Raw genomic sequence first — 18,778 nt, 5'->3', positions numbered from 1 at the left:
ACCACTTTGCCTTAAGAATAATGTGTAGAACTCAGAAAACCCCACTGATGAGCAGCGAGCAAGTTGAGCAAGTGCATTTGCTGTGAGAGGCATTACTCAGCCCACCCTCCCCCTTGCCCGCATCCAGTCCCAGTGCCTCCTGACTTTGCTGTTCCTCCCAGTAAAAACAGAGGGTGCTCTCCCCTGTCCTGGGGCCCATCCTGTGGCTTTCTTTGGCCAGTGGAGCGTGGGGAGAAGGACAAATGCTCCTTTTGAGCCTGGCTTTGGGACACCTTGCGTGTTTCCACTTGCCCTCTGGCGCCTCTGCAGTTGCTGGGATGAGAGCTCCCACCAGCTCACTGCTGCCCCTTCTGTCTGGGCCCCAGAATGCTCGCAAGTGGAGTGGACCAGATCCAGGACAGCAAGGAGCCAAGGCCGAGGGGAAGACGACAGAGCTCAGCCTAGATGACCTGAAAATGCCTGAGGAAAAAATCGTTGTTGTTGTGTTCTCTGAGCCTCTGCGGTTGCTTGTCACTCAGCAGTAGCTAGCTGGTCAATACAATCTCCTCTCCATTCACACGACCTTTGAGTCTTCCCCAAAAAAGTCATTCCCTAACTGATACTCTCACCTCCACTCTCTCGCAATGACTATTAACATTGCCTCCCCAAAACTGCTCTGATTATGTCATGTGCCACCAGACTACCAGAATAGCTGCCAGACTTTCTATGGGTCACGAGGTAGAACCAACCTAGGTCCTTCAGCCTGATATCCACACTCCACTTCAGCAATGCCCAGCACCCCTTCATGCTCCGTATGCCCCAACATTTTCCCCACAACTCACAGCCAGGCATGGACCGAAACCTGCACAGCTCCAGAGCCCCTGGTTTCCACGTCCACCTCCCTTTAGAAGGCCTGCCTCCTGTGGGGTTAGGTGGATCCATCTCCAGTTCTCCAAGTCCTGTAGAGAATGCCCATGGAGGAAAGGGCAGGAGGAGGGAGGGAGGGACGGTGGGAGGGGGAGAAAGGACTCGCCAAGGCGGGGCACAGAAGTCAGATGCAGAGCATCACTGTGGATGTGGAAGCAGTGAATGGGGTCCACCAAGGGAATCAGATTGCGTCACCTCAAAACATGCTCCTAAGAGTAATCGCCATAAATGCCCTCCTGTTCCAGGAGAAGAGTCAGCACCCCAATCGGGATGGTGCCACAAGACGGTTCTGTCTCCCACCTGTTCTCCTAAGGGCCCATTTGTCTTTCAAAGACAGTAATTGGTGTTTCCATAAGTGCCCTCCCTCCCCTTCTCCCAGAAGTGCCCCCCCCTGCCCCTCCCCACAAGCTCAGATCTCACTTGGGCATTCACTTCTTTCTGTGATGCCCCTGCACACTTAAAATTAAAATTAATAAATATGCATGCTTTTTCTCCTGTTAATCGGTCTGTTGACACTTTTAATTCACAGGTCCCCAAGCCGCTGAACCTAAGAGGGTAGAGGAAAAGATTTTCCTCCCCATGACTGACCACATATGCATTGAGAAGTCAGATATTGGAAGCAAGAAGAGAGGTTAGAAATCATAAGATTAAGAAGCAAGAACCAGAGGATTTTATTTTGCTTTGCTCGGAAATAGTTCTGGATCCAACTGAAACAGCCGGCCTCTCTCTCCCCTCCCAGAGGTGACTAGGAGCCCTCTGCATCCCGGCCCCTCCAGTGGGTCGCAGGAGAAGCCTGTGATTTATAAGGACAGGGTGTTTAATGAGGCTGGAGGAACTGCGCTTCAACTGCTCCCGTAAAGAGCGAGAGCCCAGCAGCAGGCGGTGGAGATGGCAACCGTGGTCTTGGCCATCAATACGAGTTAAATTTAATCGTGGGGTCTTATTGACTATAAGAGTTTTAATTATCAGGAAGAATGACCCTGTCTGTAAACAGCAGAAAAATGATAAAAACTGAAACCAAATAAACTCAAGTTGTTTGCTTGTCCTTTTATAAATGAGATTAATTGGCTAAATGGAGCCTATAGGTTAAAAGGGATAAGTGGCTGTTTTTTTCCCTACAATTGCCTTCTTAACACCCTCAGACTTATGTTCCGGAGGTTTGATGGGGGAACATTCATCAAACAGTGTTATTGTTATTGTGTTTTAATGTGTCTCTTCTCTGAATTTCTCTCACCTCAGTACTTCGTCTGCCAGGAGCTTACCGGGCCTCCTGGCTGTTGGAATCGGATGTTCTGAGGAGGCGAGTGTAATGGAAGTCCCCCTGGGAAGACACCCAGGCTCCCGCGTGTGCACACGAGGATGGCAGGTGCCTGGAAAGATTTAATTCTGGCTAAGCTATCTTTGTGCAAAGGTCCCAGTGGGAGTGGAAGAGAAAGAACTCATGTCACTGGCTGATTTCTTTTGAAAAGAAAGCCTGGGTCCTATGGAGGTATTTTCCTCTGCTAGTGACCTAGGACTTACTTGCCTTTGTTCTTGAATGGGCTTTTTTGGTGGGGGTTTTCCCCTCCCCACTCTACGCCCTTCCGACTCCAAAGCTGTGGCCACCACACAGACTTAAGGATGTGCTGGACCCGTGCGGGGAAGGCCTTCCCGTCCAGGCTCTCATCTCAGGTTAGTCACCCACACCCAGGAGAACAGTAATTCTTCCGCTGCGGCGGGAAGAAGTTCAACATCTAAAACAACGTGGGAAGTCCAAACGAACAGAGACTCAGGCCAGCGGAGGAGTGCGCCGTGTTGTTGATCAGGCATCAACGCTCAGAGTCAGACAGGTGATTCCTCAGACCCAGGACTGGGGTCAGCTGTACCCACACTGCTGGCCAAGGACGGATTCTGGTCCAAGACATTGGGGGCTGTGGGCGGAATTGTGCCCCCCAAATTCACCTGCTAAAGTCTGACCCCCAGGACCTCAGGATGTGACTGCATTTGGAGATAAGGTCTTTACACAGGTGATTAAGGTAAAACGAAGTCATTAGGGTGGGCCCTAAACCCATCTGACTGTGTCCTTGTAAGAAAAGGAGATGAGGACACAGACACGCATAAAGGGACCATGTGAGGATACAGGGAGAAGACGGCCGCGTACACGCCAAGGAGAGGCCTCAGGAGACACCAGCCCTGCTGACACCTTGATCCTGGACTTCCGGCCTCCAGGACAGTGAGAGTAAGTTTCTGTTTGTAAGCACCCCATCTGTGGTGGGTTGTAATGCAGCCCTTCTGACCAACACAGCGAGTGTCTTCTGGTCTCTGCAGGTTTTCAAAGTATAGGTTCTGAGTCTAGGAATGGGGAGGAAGCAGGTGGGTCTTGCCTGGTTCTTTTCTTGCAAGAACTTTCTGCTCTGGTCCTAACTTGTGTGGCATTTTTAAGGCATAGAAAACATCCTTGCCCTTAAATCAAAGCATTATATTTCAAAGGAAATTTAATAAAGCATGCTCTTGCAGCCTCATGGAAATGTGTGCTGTGCAAACAGTGAAGATCCTTGTCTGAAAGTAACTCTCCCCTGGCTCCTTGGGGCACCGAGGGAATGAAATCAAAGGATGGGCAGCAGTTTCAAGCTCATCATTTGTCAAAGCAAGGCGAAGCTCAAGGCCGAAGACTTTTGTGTCCTGGGCTAAATTTAGCTAATCACCCCTCTGAGTTCTGTTCTCTGTCCAGGACCCCTGGCATCCCCAGTGAAAGCATTAGCGGTAGTGACAGCAGTAATGATCATTTGTGCTTTCAGCTCCTCACTTCGGACGGTTTTCAAAGGTCTCTGCCACCCTGCCTTCCCTGTGTGGTGACATCTAGCTGAGACTGCCTGCGGAGGATGCTGAGCCTGTTTTGCAAACCACAGAACAGAGAGGCTGAAAGATGCACATCTGTCTATGCATTAGATGCGCGCAGAGCCTGGCCTGGGCACAGCACTGTCCTCCATCCTCCGGACGTGTTGAGGACACAGGGCGAGCCCCCACCCTCACGAAGCTTCCACCATGGAACATTCCAGAGAAATGGAATGCGTCACCTCCCTCTGTCTAAGGAGTTCCAAAGGTGTCCTGGTGCAGGCGTGACTTGGGGCACTGCTGGTGCAGGCTCCCGACCCATCTCCATGAGCCCTGCTGGAGCGGCACACAGGTGATGCCCAGAGGGCTGCACGTTTGATGAGGACCACAGGCCATCCCATCTCACGGGCATCCTCCAGGAAGTGTGCTTCGCTGTGACAATGGAAGGCAGAGAGAGAAACTTGAACTCCCCTAGGACCCCAAGACCCCATTTCCTGGCTGAGGGAAGTGGTACAACGTGGCCTGCAGTGGCCACGTCAGCTTTGGAGGTTGGGGGTCGGGTTGAGGGGGACAAGAGTCCCTCTCCCGTGCTTTTCCTTCCATGGTGCATGGAGGGGTTGCTGATAGAGAAATGTCTTCTCTCCAACATTTCCTTCCATGGTGACAAGTGGAAGTGACATTCTCCAACGTGGGCTCCACCTGAATCCTAACATCACTTCTTAACTGTTTATTTCATTTCTCAAATGGTTCAGAACAGGGGCAGGGAGAAATGTGATATTTAACGCCACCTCTTCCTGCCCGCCCCGCACTGTGCATCTCTTCTCCTCTGATGTGGAAGTAAATGAGGAATCTGAGTTATGTTTCTAGATATGTTTAATTATCCATGTATTCGCAATGATCCTGGATTTAAAAAAGTGGGTTTGACAACCTTGAAATCGAAACTAAAGCTCAGAACTTTTCCAGGGTCTGGAGGATCTGAGCCGAGGCCTTGTGGGAGACTCAAGTCACCTGGGGGTTCAAAGAAGTCTCTAGCTCTGCAGCCTTCTGAGAGCTCCCTCCTCCCTCCGCCTCTACGTTGTGACCACGTGCACCAGAATACAGGGAAGGTGAATGGAGATGTCCCTCTCGGCTCTCTGGCCCTCGGGGAGAGGGAACGCAGGTTCCGTCCATCAAGGGCTCCTGCTGTCCGGGGACCCTGCCAGCTCCCAGCAATCCAGTGAAGCTGAGGCGCATGCCAGGCTCCGAGCCCCTGCGGTCAGGGTGGCTCCAGTGACCAGTCGGCTCTGCAGGGGCAACCCACTCATCCACCAGCTCACCTCCTCCCTCCGCCTTCCTGGGCTGGTGGGTGGTTGTGGGGATGTCAGGATGAAGGAGTTCTCAACTCCATCCTCAAGAAGCTCACGGACTCATGCAGAGGAGAAAGGATGCGTCATAGCAGTGTGACCTCGACTCTGACTTCCCAGAGCTTCTTAAATGCCTCTCAAGGCCCAGCCTGGTCTGGCCCCTGCTGCCGTTGCCTCATCTGCCGTCCCCTTGCTGCCTGACTTCAGCCACACCAGCCTCCTCCCTACTCCTCAGAAGGGCTGTCACTCCCACCTCTCAGTCTGAAACTAAAACCCCTTAGAGGGCGAGGAAGGGAGCAGGTTTACAGAAGTGATGGGCTCTGCTCACTTTGGAGGGTCCAGGGTGCCCGACCACCCCCAGGCAGCTGCAGATGCCCAGATGTCATCACCAGGCTCCTCAGTGAGCCCTGGTCTGACTCTGCAGCTGCTGCCGGTGGACCCTGAAGAAGCCAGCGGCAATCAGTTTCCTCTCTGACAGGTTCATTCCTCCAGATCATGGACATTCGCAAACGAGTCCAGTTCTTCAGAGCGGCTGACAACAGCAATCGTCTCTGCAGTGCCCGCCTCTCCAGGGGCTCTGATGCCGTGGATGCCCGTCCTGTGTGACTGCAGACCTGGGCCACCAGGAGTAACGCTTTGTGATTACTCAGCGCATCCCTTCCCCCGGCACCCCTGGCTCCGCTCAGGCCCACGTTCCAAGTAGAGGTGTTATTATCTGTGTGGCTCTTGCTTCAAGGCCCTCCCTTCTGCGTCTGTCAGCATCCAGGGGAATTTTCTGGGTCAACTTAGCCCGCCTGCGACAGGCATCTCCGGAGGCACGGGAAAGGAGTCTGTGCGGCAGTCCTGAGAATTCCCTGCAGCACCTGCCCTGCTCCGCAGACGCGCTGGGGACCTTCCTCACTGCTGGACCCCAGCAGGCGCCACTGTCCCTTTGCAGAGAGGAGCCACCCCGGGTTTTGTATGTCTAATTAGCTGCGCTGCAATGGAAAGAAAGAAACAGACCTGGTCCAAAGGCCTGGGAGAGAGCACGCCCCATCGCTACCTACAGCTGTGTCATCCTGTCAACCCAAGGCCTTTTCGAGCCCCGTTTATTCTTTGAAAGGGAGATGTGCTCCTGCTGGTGGGTTCGCCCTGGACAAGTGGACAAGTGAGCAGAGCTGGCACATAGGAGGCACTTCACTAAACCAAGAATTCTTTCAGTCATCAATAAAATCTGAGGCCGAGTGGATAGTGGGTCAAGGAGCCAAGCCTCAGGGGTGACACGGCGGTCAGGGCCGTCGGCCTGGCTTGGGGGCCCTTGATGTGGGGGAGAGGGGGATTAATGAAGGCTGACGTTGTTGGCCTCGGACCACAAAGGGCTTCTCACACTCTCCCACTTTAGAATCATTTCAAGGGGTGGGAGTGGGCCAGGAATTTGGGACAAATTATTAAAAACAGGGGATTTGTTAAAAAAATACAAAACAACAAAAACCTGTCTAACACATTTTATGGATGTCTATACAACATTGAGATACTGTAGAAGGATAATTTCCTTTCAAATCTCCTAGTGGGTAAATATAGTTTTCTTTATTTCTCTTTTTTCTCCTCTCCATTGGTTTTGTACTCACAGTTTCTTCTTTCAACTTTTTGTTTAGTAGTTACTAACTTTAAACTTTAATATGTCTATTAACAAAGCCTAATAATATTAAACAGCATTTCCATGTGTCACTGGAAGTTGGAAAACTTCAACTCCAAACTCTCTCCATTTCCAACTTCATGTTTTTGTTGGCTAGTAGTTCAGTATTGTCTTATTCTTAAATCCTCTAGTCACTTTTTTAGGATATTTTATTCAGAGTTTATTCAGAGTTATTGATGTGTTCACGACTTTCTTAATTTTTCGGAGGTTTTCTTGCATCCTTACTTGTTCCTTTTGGGTCTGATTTCCTACTTGTGGAAGTATATCCTTTAACACCTCTTTCAAAAAGCATTGCTGAAGAGCAAACAATGAACAGTAAACCCTTTCAGTCTGCATCTGAAATTGTCTGAAGGGTAGATGACCGGATACAGGACTTCTAGATTAAGAATTATTTCCTTCAGTTCTACAAGCTTATTCTACTGAATTCCATCATTTATGCTGCTAATGAGGTTTCTGCTCTCCATGTTATGTTGTTCTTTTGTTATTTTTCTGTTTCTTATCATCTCGAGAGTTTAAGATTTTCTCTCCATCTGTGGAGTTCTGAGGATTTTATGATTTTCTCTTGGTTGATAAGTTTTGGTTGTTTTTCTATACCATGTCCCTGCGTGGATTTGTTTTATTTATTTTGCGTGAGACTGTTGGGGTTTCTTAAATCCGAGTACTCCCATTTTTCTTCACTTTTGAAAAACTGGCAGCCATTTTTTTCTTCAAGTGTTTTCTCGCCTTCGCATGTATCTAGACGCATGCGGGAGTTTCTCATACCGTGCTCCCCGCGTCTTAGCGGCTTCTGTGGCTCTCTCTCTGCACCGCCTTCTCTGCTCTCTCCTCTGATCTTCCTGCTCGCTCAAGCTGTCAGCTGTGCCTGGTCTCCTAGTGTCCCTTCCAGGAGTAACATCTAGTCGTGACAAATCAGACTGCTGTTGTCTTTTGCACACTTTCTTGGGCCCCCCCTCCTTCTTATATGTTCTGGAGATACAAGTTAACGTCCTGAAACCTCTTTCCCCTTGCATTACCTCCCCTTCCTGAGGTGCTGATCCTGTTGTTGCTGGGTCGTGGGCTCTGGTCTTGGACCAAATGTTCCTTTTCAGGAGGGATGTTCCCTCTGGAGTCTCATGGGCAGGCTGGGCTCCCCTCTGCATCCCCTCTCGCCATCTTCCTTGCAGGCAGAACCTTGGTTTGGGTGGATTGGCCGTCGACTCTGGTAAAAATGCTCATTCCCAGACGGCCACGGGGCTGGCACTAGCCGTGTGACCCAGACCTGGAGTGAGGAGAGGTCTCTGAGCAGGGCCGCCTCCATCCTGCGTGGCCCCAGATGACCCAGCGTGGCTGCCACTCCTGGATCGCTGGCTGTGTGACATGAACAAACCCCTTACTTGCTCACTTCCAGACAGAAAGTTCTATTAGTTTCCCGATCTGGGTTCCTGCAACAAAGGCCACGCCCCATATGACCACAGTCTGGGGTTCTCAGCTTTCTGGTGACAGCTTTTCCAATTTCTGTCAAAGTCACAGCTCCTTCCTTATCCCTTCCCAGGGCTGGTAGCCTGCATGACTCCATGCTTAATACGGGAGCCCCCTTGCACGTCCCCACAACTCAAGGACTTAGACACTCTCTGTGGACGTCAAATGCTCGGGCCTCAGACCCTGGTTCCGAGTCCCCTGCGAGGCCTTTGGCTCACGCTCTCTCATTGCTCCCTCTGAGTTCATTTGTCATTTCTGATCCACGAATTTCCTTTCTGGTTTGGGCCCTGGTTGGCCTTCAGCAATTCCTCCTTTACATTTGAGCTGTGAGTGAGCGGCCTCCCGCTTCACTTCCGGCAGCTACATATATCTCAAGTCTCAACGGTAACTGAAAGATGGAAATCCTCCTCCCAGAATGCTGTGCTAACCACCGTGGGCATTCATGGAGGCCCCCCCTGGGTTAAGAATCCGTGTTAAAAAGGGACAGAAGAGGGCCAGCCCTGTGGCATAGTGGTTATGTTCGCACATGCTCTGCTTTGGCCGCCCAGGGTTCGCAGGTTCAGATCCTGGATGTGGAGCCACACACTGCCCATCAAGTCGTGGTGGTGTCCCACATGAAGTAGAGGAAGATTGGCTCAGATGTTAGCTCAGCGACAATCTTCCTCAAGCAAAAAGAAAGACTGGCAGTGAATGTTAGCTCAGGGCCAATCTTCCTCACCGCCCTCCATTCTCCCAAAACGGGGAATAGGTCCAGCCATCCCACTTCTGGTTATAGATTTGAAGGAAAGAAATCAGGATCTCAAGGAGGTACCTGCACCCCCATGTTCATTGCAGCATTATTCACAATAGCCAAGACATGGGAACACCTAAGTGTCCATCGATAGATGAATGGATAAGGAAAATGCGGTATGCATACACACATACACGATGGAATCTTATTCAGCCATGAAAAAGAAGGAAATCCAGCCATTTGCAACAACATGGATGGACTTTGAGGACTTTGTGCTGAGTGAAATAAGCCGGACAAAGGCAGACAAATATTGTATGATCTCACTTGTATGTGGAATCTAAAAATCCCAAACTCATGGAAACAGAGAGTAGAATGGCAAATTCCCAGGGCCAGGGGGTGGGGATAATGGGACGATGTTGGTCAAAGGGTATAGCTTCCAGTTACATGATTAACAAGTTCTGGGGACCTCCTGTGCAGCACGGCGACTTCGTTAACAGCACTGTGTCATACACTTGAAAGTTGCTAAGAGAGTAGATCTTAAACGTTCTCAGCACAATAAAAAAAAGTAATGATATGATGGGATGGAGTGACCTTGTGGTAAGCATTTTGGTATATACACATGTATCAAATCATCACATCCTACAGCTTAACCTTATGCGATGTCATATGTCAGTTATGTCTCAATAAAGCTGCAGGGGAAAAGGATATTTGTTAGCATGGCTAGACATTCATTATATATTACATTTTTGAAAGGAAGACAACAAAATATCACAGGTGGTATGATACGCTGTGGGTTTGTACGTTGTGACACTTGTATATACAAACGTAAAATGTACACACGGGAAACGTCTGGAATGGCTTCTCCCTGAATGTTAACAATGTCTTCTTCAGGGTTCTGTGATCATGTGTGACGTAGTTGCTTCCGTTCATGTAAACGTAGCTGCTGAGATTTTTATCATAAACATTTGTTTGTTTTGAAAAGTAAAGGAGGGAAGTGGACTTCCTAGACCCTTGTAAGCTTGTCTTGGAAACAGACGAGACTCCCGAGACAGGAACATGGCTCCCTTCCCACGGGAATGAGCTGCTCTTGCCCGACACGCAGGGCTGCCCTGGGAGGAGTCCTAAATCTCGGCTGATGATCCGAGGGGTCCTGAGAACGTGGCTACTGCTCTCCGCTTGGAAGCTGCCTTTGACTTCACTGTTGAGCCCCACAGGTAAGCCAGGGGCAGTCCCCTCCAGGGAATCTGTCACCCCCTCCCCACAGTCAGGCTGGGTGTCTTGGCCTCATTCTGTAAAGCCGTGAGAAGATCTGCCGTCACGCAATCTGCCTCCGAGAAACTGGTGCGTGTGCTCTGGGGGAATCATCAAAGACAGGACCTCCCCTTTGGGCTCGCCCGCTCTGAGCTGCAGGGCTGTGGGGTCCCACGTGGACAGCCCGGTCAAGCCTCAGCCGCAGGAGACGGGCCCCTTCTGGCCGGCCGGCTTTCCCGCGCCTCCTCACTCGTCTTCCTGCGTCGATCATTTGAGCCTCGGTCACCCCATGCACCCCAGATGGTGATGACTAGTCCATCGCTGGCCAATGTAGATTCAGAACACTGACCCACTGCCACCACGCGGCCCGTTAGGACAGTGATCAGACTGTGAATGATCTGTTTGGCCATCGAGAAGGGTCCTCAGAGGATTAATTCCGCCTTTGTTAATGAGGGCTTTTTTGATTTCCTGGCACTGCTTTTCCTGATGGATGACAGATTTATGATTCATGGAGGATTTTAATATTAATGTTGGCCTGATAGAAGATAAATCGGACGCAGAATTTATTGGTGTAGTAAAGAATTAGATGTTGCCTGCCACGACAGTGAAATCGGCCGTAGGAACTCGCTCACTGGACGCCCTGAACCCCGTTTCGGGAATCATCCAGAAAGGCTCGTGTACAGAGACTGAGTCTTTGCCCAGCAGGAGAAAGTCAAGCGAGGAGGCTGCCTGTGCTTTGAGGTCCCATAAACGAGGGGACGGGGCGCGGCCCGGGGAAGCTGGCGAAGTCTGCACCTGTTGCCACAGAGGCGCTTCTGCTGATTTTATTGAGCCTGTAAATAATGCCTTGCAGCTCGGATGGCGGGTGCGTTGAGGGGAGGGCCCATGCAAGAATTGGGAAGGGGAATAAAATTGATGGATGCCCTCGGCGCCTCCTGCTGGCACTGTGAGCTCGTGCGGGAGCTGGCTGGCCCGTTCCTTGGGCACTCTATTCTCTCCCGAAGAATTCTGTATTTCAGTTACAATTTCTGTTGCTGAAGGCTGACATTCAGGGTTGGACTGCCTTCTGGCCTTCCTGATTTAAATACGAAGACAAAAGAAGTAACGTGTTTAGTGAGTGCTTGTTATACATCGGGCCGGGTTCGAGGAAGTTTCTTATGCATCTCATCCAATCCTGGAAACAGCACTGCCTGCTAGGATGCATTGTAACTGACCCCATAATAATGATGGGCACGCTGTGGCCCTTCCACGGTTGGAAAGCGTGGCCAAATTTAGCAAGTAGAGGGAGGAGCTCAGATTCAAAGCTGACTGGCCACAAAGTCAAAATCTTGCCCACCATCCTGTGCATCCTCAAGCGGCTGTCAGGGGTGAGGCCCTCCTCTTCTTTCCCGTTGGGCTTCATGGAGGCGGGAGGCCCAGCTCTGAGCGCTGCCCTGCTCCTGTGCAGTGTGTGTGTGTGTGTGTGTGTGTGTGTATTTTCTTCTTTGAAATCCTATAAGCAATCCTCAGACAAGCACTTATTGTCTGGACTCCGAAATTCCCAGGAACAAATGTCACTGAGGGTTTTAGTCTTCAAGGCCGGCTCCACGGGTACCACCAGCTGGGGGACACAGAGATGGTCTGTCTTTGCCCCAACAGCTGGTTTTCCAGAACTATTTCTTTGCGACAATGGCTGGAGGACTTTCTTGCTCTGCAATAGGACAGCAACGGGAGAACACGATGATGACACCTGACATCCAAAATAGCAGAGGTAACTCCACCCTCTCTGCAGAATGCAGATGGCCACGTGGAAATAGCAGCAGCCGCTAAAATTAGTAAAGCCTGTCAGCTGCGTTTATGCCCCCAGACCTTGCTTTCGTCCTTTGTTCTCGGAGTCCGTTCTGTTTCCACCCCAACTGGTGGACCGCAGAACAACTCTGACTCAAATCACCCCTGCTATCATCCACAGATTAGGGGCTCCGTCTTCCCCAAGACGGTCCTCACTTCGGATGCAGCTGCCAGTGGAGTCCCCGGGCTGCCTGTACTTCTGACCAGCTGGCTGTAAATCGGGGGGTTATCGAGACCTCCTCCCCAGATCTGACAATCCACTAGAGTGAGTCCCAGCGCTCAGGAAAGCTCGGGGCTGCGCTTTTATTACAGAGCATACGTGCGGGAACGACACAGTGAAGAAATCCACAGCATGGGGCCTGGGAGGGAGCTCAGAGCATCCGAGCCCTCTCCCCAGGGAATCCAGGAGTGTCACCCTCCTGGCGCATCCCAGGTTGGTGCACACAGTTGATGTGTCCCCAACTCGGAAGTTCCACCAAGTCTCAGTGTCCAGAGGTTTGACTGACGCTTCATGACGTCGACACGACTGATGAAATCTCTGGCCACGTGACGGAACTCCATCTCCATGGAGGCCCCCTCCCCTCCTGGGGGTCCATCAGGCTCACATCACCCACCCCCCAGTCACACGGTTGGTGTCTCTGGTGCCTAATCGGAAACTATCTAGGGGCCCACTGGGAGTCGCCTCATTAGCATAACAAAGAAACTCCTGTCACTTAGGGCATTACCAGTGTTTCTGAAGCTCTTGCCAGGAACCAGGGACAAAGATGAAATGTTTGTTTTATTAGATCACAGACTCCCTCATTCAGAGTCAGCTCTTCTCAACACTGTGGCCTGGTCTCAGTATTAAGATGGCATGACAGATGCCACCACTGTCTTCCCTGCAGGTAAAGCTCTGAACCACACCCACGCCGTGGGCTCCATCCCAGCCGGTGGGATGCTGCCCGGCCCACGTGGGTTCCCGCCCCCACGGTCTTTAAGGCTCCGAGCACACAAGGGCTCAAAGATCTGGCTGAGGACAAGTCGAGACCGTGCCATAGCAGGAGTTTTGATTGCAATTACTTTGTTCTCATTTCTTTCTGGCGAGTAGGTCAAGGGGGTCATTCTCGTTGAACACATTTTGCATTTTTAAACCGTAGCCAAAGGAGCACAGAGGGTACATCAGAGATGCTATTAACTGTTCGGGAGCAGCCCACGCCTAAGCCCAGGGCGGCGCTTTCCTGCTAATTATACACGTGATGAAATGTTGGAGGGCCCGCGGCCTCATGCCCTTTTCAGCTCTGTATCCTTCCTTGTTGACTTTCTGACTCACTGGGCTTAAATAAACTCTTCTCAGAGGGATGAAAGGGCATCTGCAAGATGCAGGTCCCTCTTGTATTCCATCAAGCAGGGAGGAAATGTGTGCAGGTGAAGGTACCAGGATGCGCCATGCTGGGCTGGACCATACAAGTCCTGCCCACCGTCTGCCTCTCCGGGGGCCTCTGTTTGTGGCGGGATCCAGGCAGGTGAGGTCCCCGAGCTCAAGGATGGCCACGGATGCCATATCGGTCAGCATTAAAGCAGTGTCCAGCTAGGCGGGCTCCAGGGAGCTGTGGACCTGACCCAGTGTCTCAGTCAGCTGGAGCAGCGGTAACAGAATGTCACTGACCAGGCGGCTTATACGGCAGACATAGATTTCTCACAGTCCTGGAGGCAGATTCCTTTCCTGGCGAGGACCCTCTGCCTGGCTGGCAGACAGCTGCCTTCTCACTGTGTCCTCACGCAGCAGAGAGAGAGAGAGAGATCTCTGGTGTCTTTTCTCATAAGGACACTGATCCTGTTGGACTGGGGCCCCAGGCTTATGACCTCAGTTTATCTTAATTGCTTCCTTAGAGGCCCCATCTCCAAACACAGTCATACTGGTCAACATATGAAGTAAGTTGTAAGTTACCATATGTATTCGGGAGACACAATTGAGTCCATAGCACCCCAGTTTTGTGGGCAGAGCATGGGGAAGTGTTTTAGAAACTTTTTCACTCCTCACGTTTCTTCCTTCCACATTGTAAGAGAAGCTTTGTTCCTCTCCTCTCCTCTCCTCCTCCTGACCCCAGATGTGTGGAGGTTCCCCACGCCCAGTGACACTCCACTTCTGGGTGGACACCAACCTCCGCGGGCTCCCACCCGTGCTCCCCACTCACACACAGTCTTGTACTGAGCGACCAGAGCGTGCCTTTCTCCCTAAACGTGCATTGTTGCCACTTGAGGCTTGAGGGGCTGCTTTAGGAGATGATTTGCATTGCCTTTCTGCTTTTCAAAAGAGGAAAAAATCTGCTACACGCTTTTGCTAAAAAATACACAAGAATCTTCTAAGGGTTTTTAAGCGCCTGGAACATAAAAGGAAATTGGCTTGACAGAGGCCTAGTGGTTGATTCGGCCAATAATCCATACGACATTGCATTCTAGAAACCTTAGCGCCTCCGTGGGCAATCTCATCAATAGGCACAACTTTAAATAAGACACTTTGTTATTAAATAAAACCTCGTCGCAGACAGGGATCATCAGGGCTTGCCAGGTCAGTCATTTGGGTATGAAATCTCCTTTAATGTGAATTTCCAGAGGATATTACAAAAGGACCTACATGGGCAATAAAACATTGTGTGAAGCAGCTAAATATGCATTTCTGCAGTGGGCCTCTTTTAACGTCCATCAATACATATGCATGAGGCACAGATCGGGGGCTCACCTGCTCTTCACCCTGGGCAGCAGGTTCTGGGCAGACTATGCAACAAGCCTTCTTCCTTTCACCGCAGAGCCGGCCGCATGACCGAGGGCAAGCTGGAAAACTCAAGATGGGAACAAACAGCCCTTGTCTCGCAGGCTGGAGGCCCCGGTGTCCCTGGAGACTGCAGACAGACCCTTTGGCATTCTAGAAGGAGGTGGCCCTGGGCCCCCAGTGACCGGGGTCAACCCACCCCTAGTGACCGCGTGTGTTTTTCATTTCTGTCTTCTCGTTGAACAAGCTCCAGAGATGGGCCCATCTGCCCCGGTATTGTGGCCTCCCCCTCCCAGCACAGCCCCTGGCGGGATCCTTAAGGACAGGCCATGGCCTTCCTGCCGTTCCAAAGATTCATATGTGGCCTTTTAAGGGGTGATGGCGAATGAGATTCTTGTGGCTGCTGTAACAAATAACCACAAACTGAGCGGCTTACAACAACAAAATTTATTCCTTCCTTATTCAAGACGCCTGAAGTCCAAACTGAAGGTGTCAGCAGGGCTGGCTCCTTCTGGAAGCTCGGAGGGGCCTCTCTCCCAGCTTCTAGTGGCTGCCAGCAATCTTTGGCAGTCCTTGGCTTGTAGATGCATCACCCCAACCTCTGCCTCCGTCATCACATGGCCTCTTCCCTCTGTGTGTCTGTTTCTCTTCTTATGAGGACATCGGTCATATCATATCAGGGGCCTACCCTACTCCAGTATGACTTCATCTCATCTTGTTACATCTGCAAGGACCCTATTTCCTAAGATCACATTCTGAGGTCCTGGGGGTTAGGAATACAACATATCTTCTGGGGAGAAACAGTTCAACCCATAACAGACGGTTCCTACTCATGGTAGCTATGGACACTGCAACTGTGTTTTCAGTACCAGAAATTCATTTATACATTCATTTATTCAACTCACCAACAGTTAATAAGCACCTACCAGGCACCATGCTGAACTCTGGGGATTTAGTGGGGAGTAAAGTGAAAATGTACGTCTGCTGGAGGCAGCGCCAGATCAGAGGTGAGGATGGAGGGGTTGGGGAAGGAGGTGAGGATGGAGGGGCCCCTGATCATGCAGGACCATGAGGCCATGTGAAGATTCAACTTTATCCCAAGAGCAAAGGAAGCATTACCAGTTGCAGCATCATAAATGCACTCAGATTTGTGCTTTAAATAGATGAACTGTGTGGCAGGAGGAGAAAGCTATGCTGAGAGCCAGCACAGGCGTGGGCGCCTCATGAGGAGGTATTGCAAAGGTCCAGGTGAAAGACAATGGTGGCTTGATCCCAGAAGGCACCGGTGACTCAGCTGGAGAGCAGAAAATGGAGTCAAGAGACCTCACAGCAGAATTAAAATGTGGAGGTGCTCAGCGTGACCCGACTCAGCACCATCTGAGAGCACCCAGCACGCCTTGTCACCCCAGCTACTAGGAGGGGAGATGAAGGGCAGTGGTGAAACCACAGCAAAAAGCAAAGGGGCTGTCACAGAGTCCCAGGAACTCCTGGAAGTCTGCAATGATGTAAACAAAATAGAAGCAACTATTTTCACTTGTTGAATTGGCAAGAACAGGGGCAGGCCTAGTGGCATAGTGGTTAAGTTCACATGCTCCACTTTGGCAGCCCGGGATTCTCTAGTTCAGATCCTGGGCACAGACCTACACACCACTCATCAAGCCATGCTGTGGTGGCGTCCTACGTAGGAGAACCAGAAGGACTTACACCTAGGATATACCACTATGTACTGGGGCTTTGGGGAGAAAAAAAGAAAAAGGAAGATTGGCAACAGATGTTACCTCAGGGCCACTCTTCCTCACCAAAAAGTGTACCTTAAAAATAGTGGGAAAAAAATTGGCAAAACAAATCAAAGGAAAAAGGAAAATAATACTGAGTGCTGTAGAGGCGGGCTGAAATATGAGTGCCAGGCCCTATGGATGGGATAGAAATTGGTGCAACCTTTCGAGAAGACCGTTTAGCATAAAGCGCTCCTCTGGCAAACTGCTGCTGAGAATTTATCCTAAGGCAACAACCACATCTGTGCACAGACTTGCTCAGTTGGGGTCTCAGAGCGGCGTTCATCAGGAGAGAAAAGAAACTGCTAATCACCTATGTATCAATGATAGAAGAACAATTAAAAAAATTAGGGAATGTCCACGTTTAAATGACGGTTTGAAAAGGATTTAATCAGTGGGAAAATGGCTGCCATATGATATTAATGAAAAATCCTAGGTGTAAAAATAGACTTCAGCATGTTTCCAGTTTGTGGGAAATGTACATAACATCATATTAAGTGGGAAGAGCTGAGAACAAAACCATTTATGGTGTGCTGGTGGTCGGAAGGAGGGGTGTTTGTCTTGCGTGTGAATATACGGGGGCGACACAGGTGTGTATGTATTTGGAAAAGGGAGCGAAACAAAATGCATCAAATTGTCAACAGTGATTATTTCTGTTTGGTGGGTTTTGGGGTCATATTTTAAAAATTCACTTCTTTGTTTTCATGTCTTTGTAACATGATTTCATGGCAGAAAATGAGGGCAATACAGAAAAATGTGTATTATTTTAGAGCATTCTAAAGTAACTTGGATCGTTGGCTATCTTCTTTCTTAGACCACTTTGCCAAGCCCTGCCTCTGAGATTTCCTTTGGGAGCACCTTCCACTTCTATTCTGGGAGCCAGGTCTTCCCCCCAGGCATGGAGCCCCGGCTAGGGAGAAGGTGCACACTAGTGACGGCCTCCCAGATCTGCCGGCCTCCTGCTTCTGCCCGGTGGGCCCGCCCTAGGCGTTTGCTGGCACCTGCCCAGTGAGCAGACCTGAAAGAACAAAACTTGGCAATGAAGAGTGAGAACAAAAAAGAGGTGGGCGTGTGCATGTGCGTGTGTGTGAGGAGTGTGAAGCAGGGGTCGAGTCCAGGCTGACTCACCTGGGCATAAGGAGGGCAACTTTTGTCTCCAGGGACCATCCATCTGGCTGTTTTCACCAGCACTTAATCCCCCTTAGAGCAAGGCAAATATTTAGCATTCTTTCAAATATATATTTTTAAAGGTCTGGCTTTAAAACCTAGAAGCCAGGAGACCTGAGCTCAGGCTGAAACTCTCTTTGCAAGCAGGTCTGGGGCAGAGCAAATGACATGAATTATACCTGCCATTACCTCAAGACACACTGCTCCGCATTGGCATAAAATTGCCATTTCCTGTGGTGATATAAGGGGCCCTATTCTCGATGCTCGGTCGATATCAGACCTACTATTTCGTGCCTGACACGTTGGTCATTTTAATCCCCCGGCCTCCGGATCTGGCCATGCCCCACTCTTCTTTGGCTGTATTTCTGACTCTGTCTGCAATTTTCACTGCCTGGGTCCTTAGGACGGGCTCATATTATCCAGAAAAGTCGAGGGCCTCATCCCCGCAGGGCATGTCAAGAAGCGGAGGAAACTTTATAAGCAGACAGAATGAATAACAGCACAGGAAGGGCAGCGGTCAGCTGGGGAGGCCTTGGGAGGTGTGACTGGGAGAGGAACAGTGGCGGCTCTGAGCTCCTCCCGCGGGTGTGTGTGCACGTGTGTGCGTGCACACGCCACCCCCCACCCCCAGCTCGCACAGAGCCCGCTCCCCTCCAGCTACCCTGAGCTCCAGGGGACTTCCAGAGAAAGGGACATGGCCCCACTGCTGTCCCTTCTACCCTCAATTTTGTATAACGCTGGCTTTGCAAATGCAAATTTGTTCCAACGTGGTTGATATGTCAGGGATCAATCTGAGCATGATGCAGTTCTGAATTTCAAGTTTGCTTATGTGCGATTTTGTCTGGAAGAAACAGAGGAAGGCGGAAAAGGCATGTGAATATAGGTGAACGCAGAGAGCTACACTCAGTGCGTGGAGCTGCTTAGGACACCCTGACACGCACACACTTCAAACAGCTACCTGCTGCGTCTGCGCACCACATGTGCTAGGACCCAGGCTCATCCACGCCAGGTGTCAGGACATCCCGTCTGATTTAGAGGACCTTTCTCCACCCCTGCAATAACGCGAGCTGCAACTCTTCCAAC

This window comes from Equus asinus, chromosome 5 (assembly GCF_041296235.1).
Source record: "Equus asinus isolate D_3611 breed Donkey chromosome 5, EquAss-T2T_v2, whole genome shotgun sequence".
NCBI lineage: Eukaryota > Metazoa > Chordata > Mammalia > Perissodactyla > Equidae > Equus > Equus asinus.
This window is presented reverse-complemented; position numbering follows the sequence as displayed.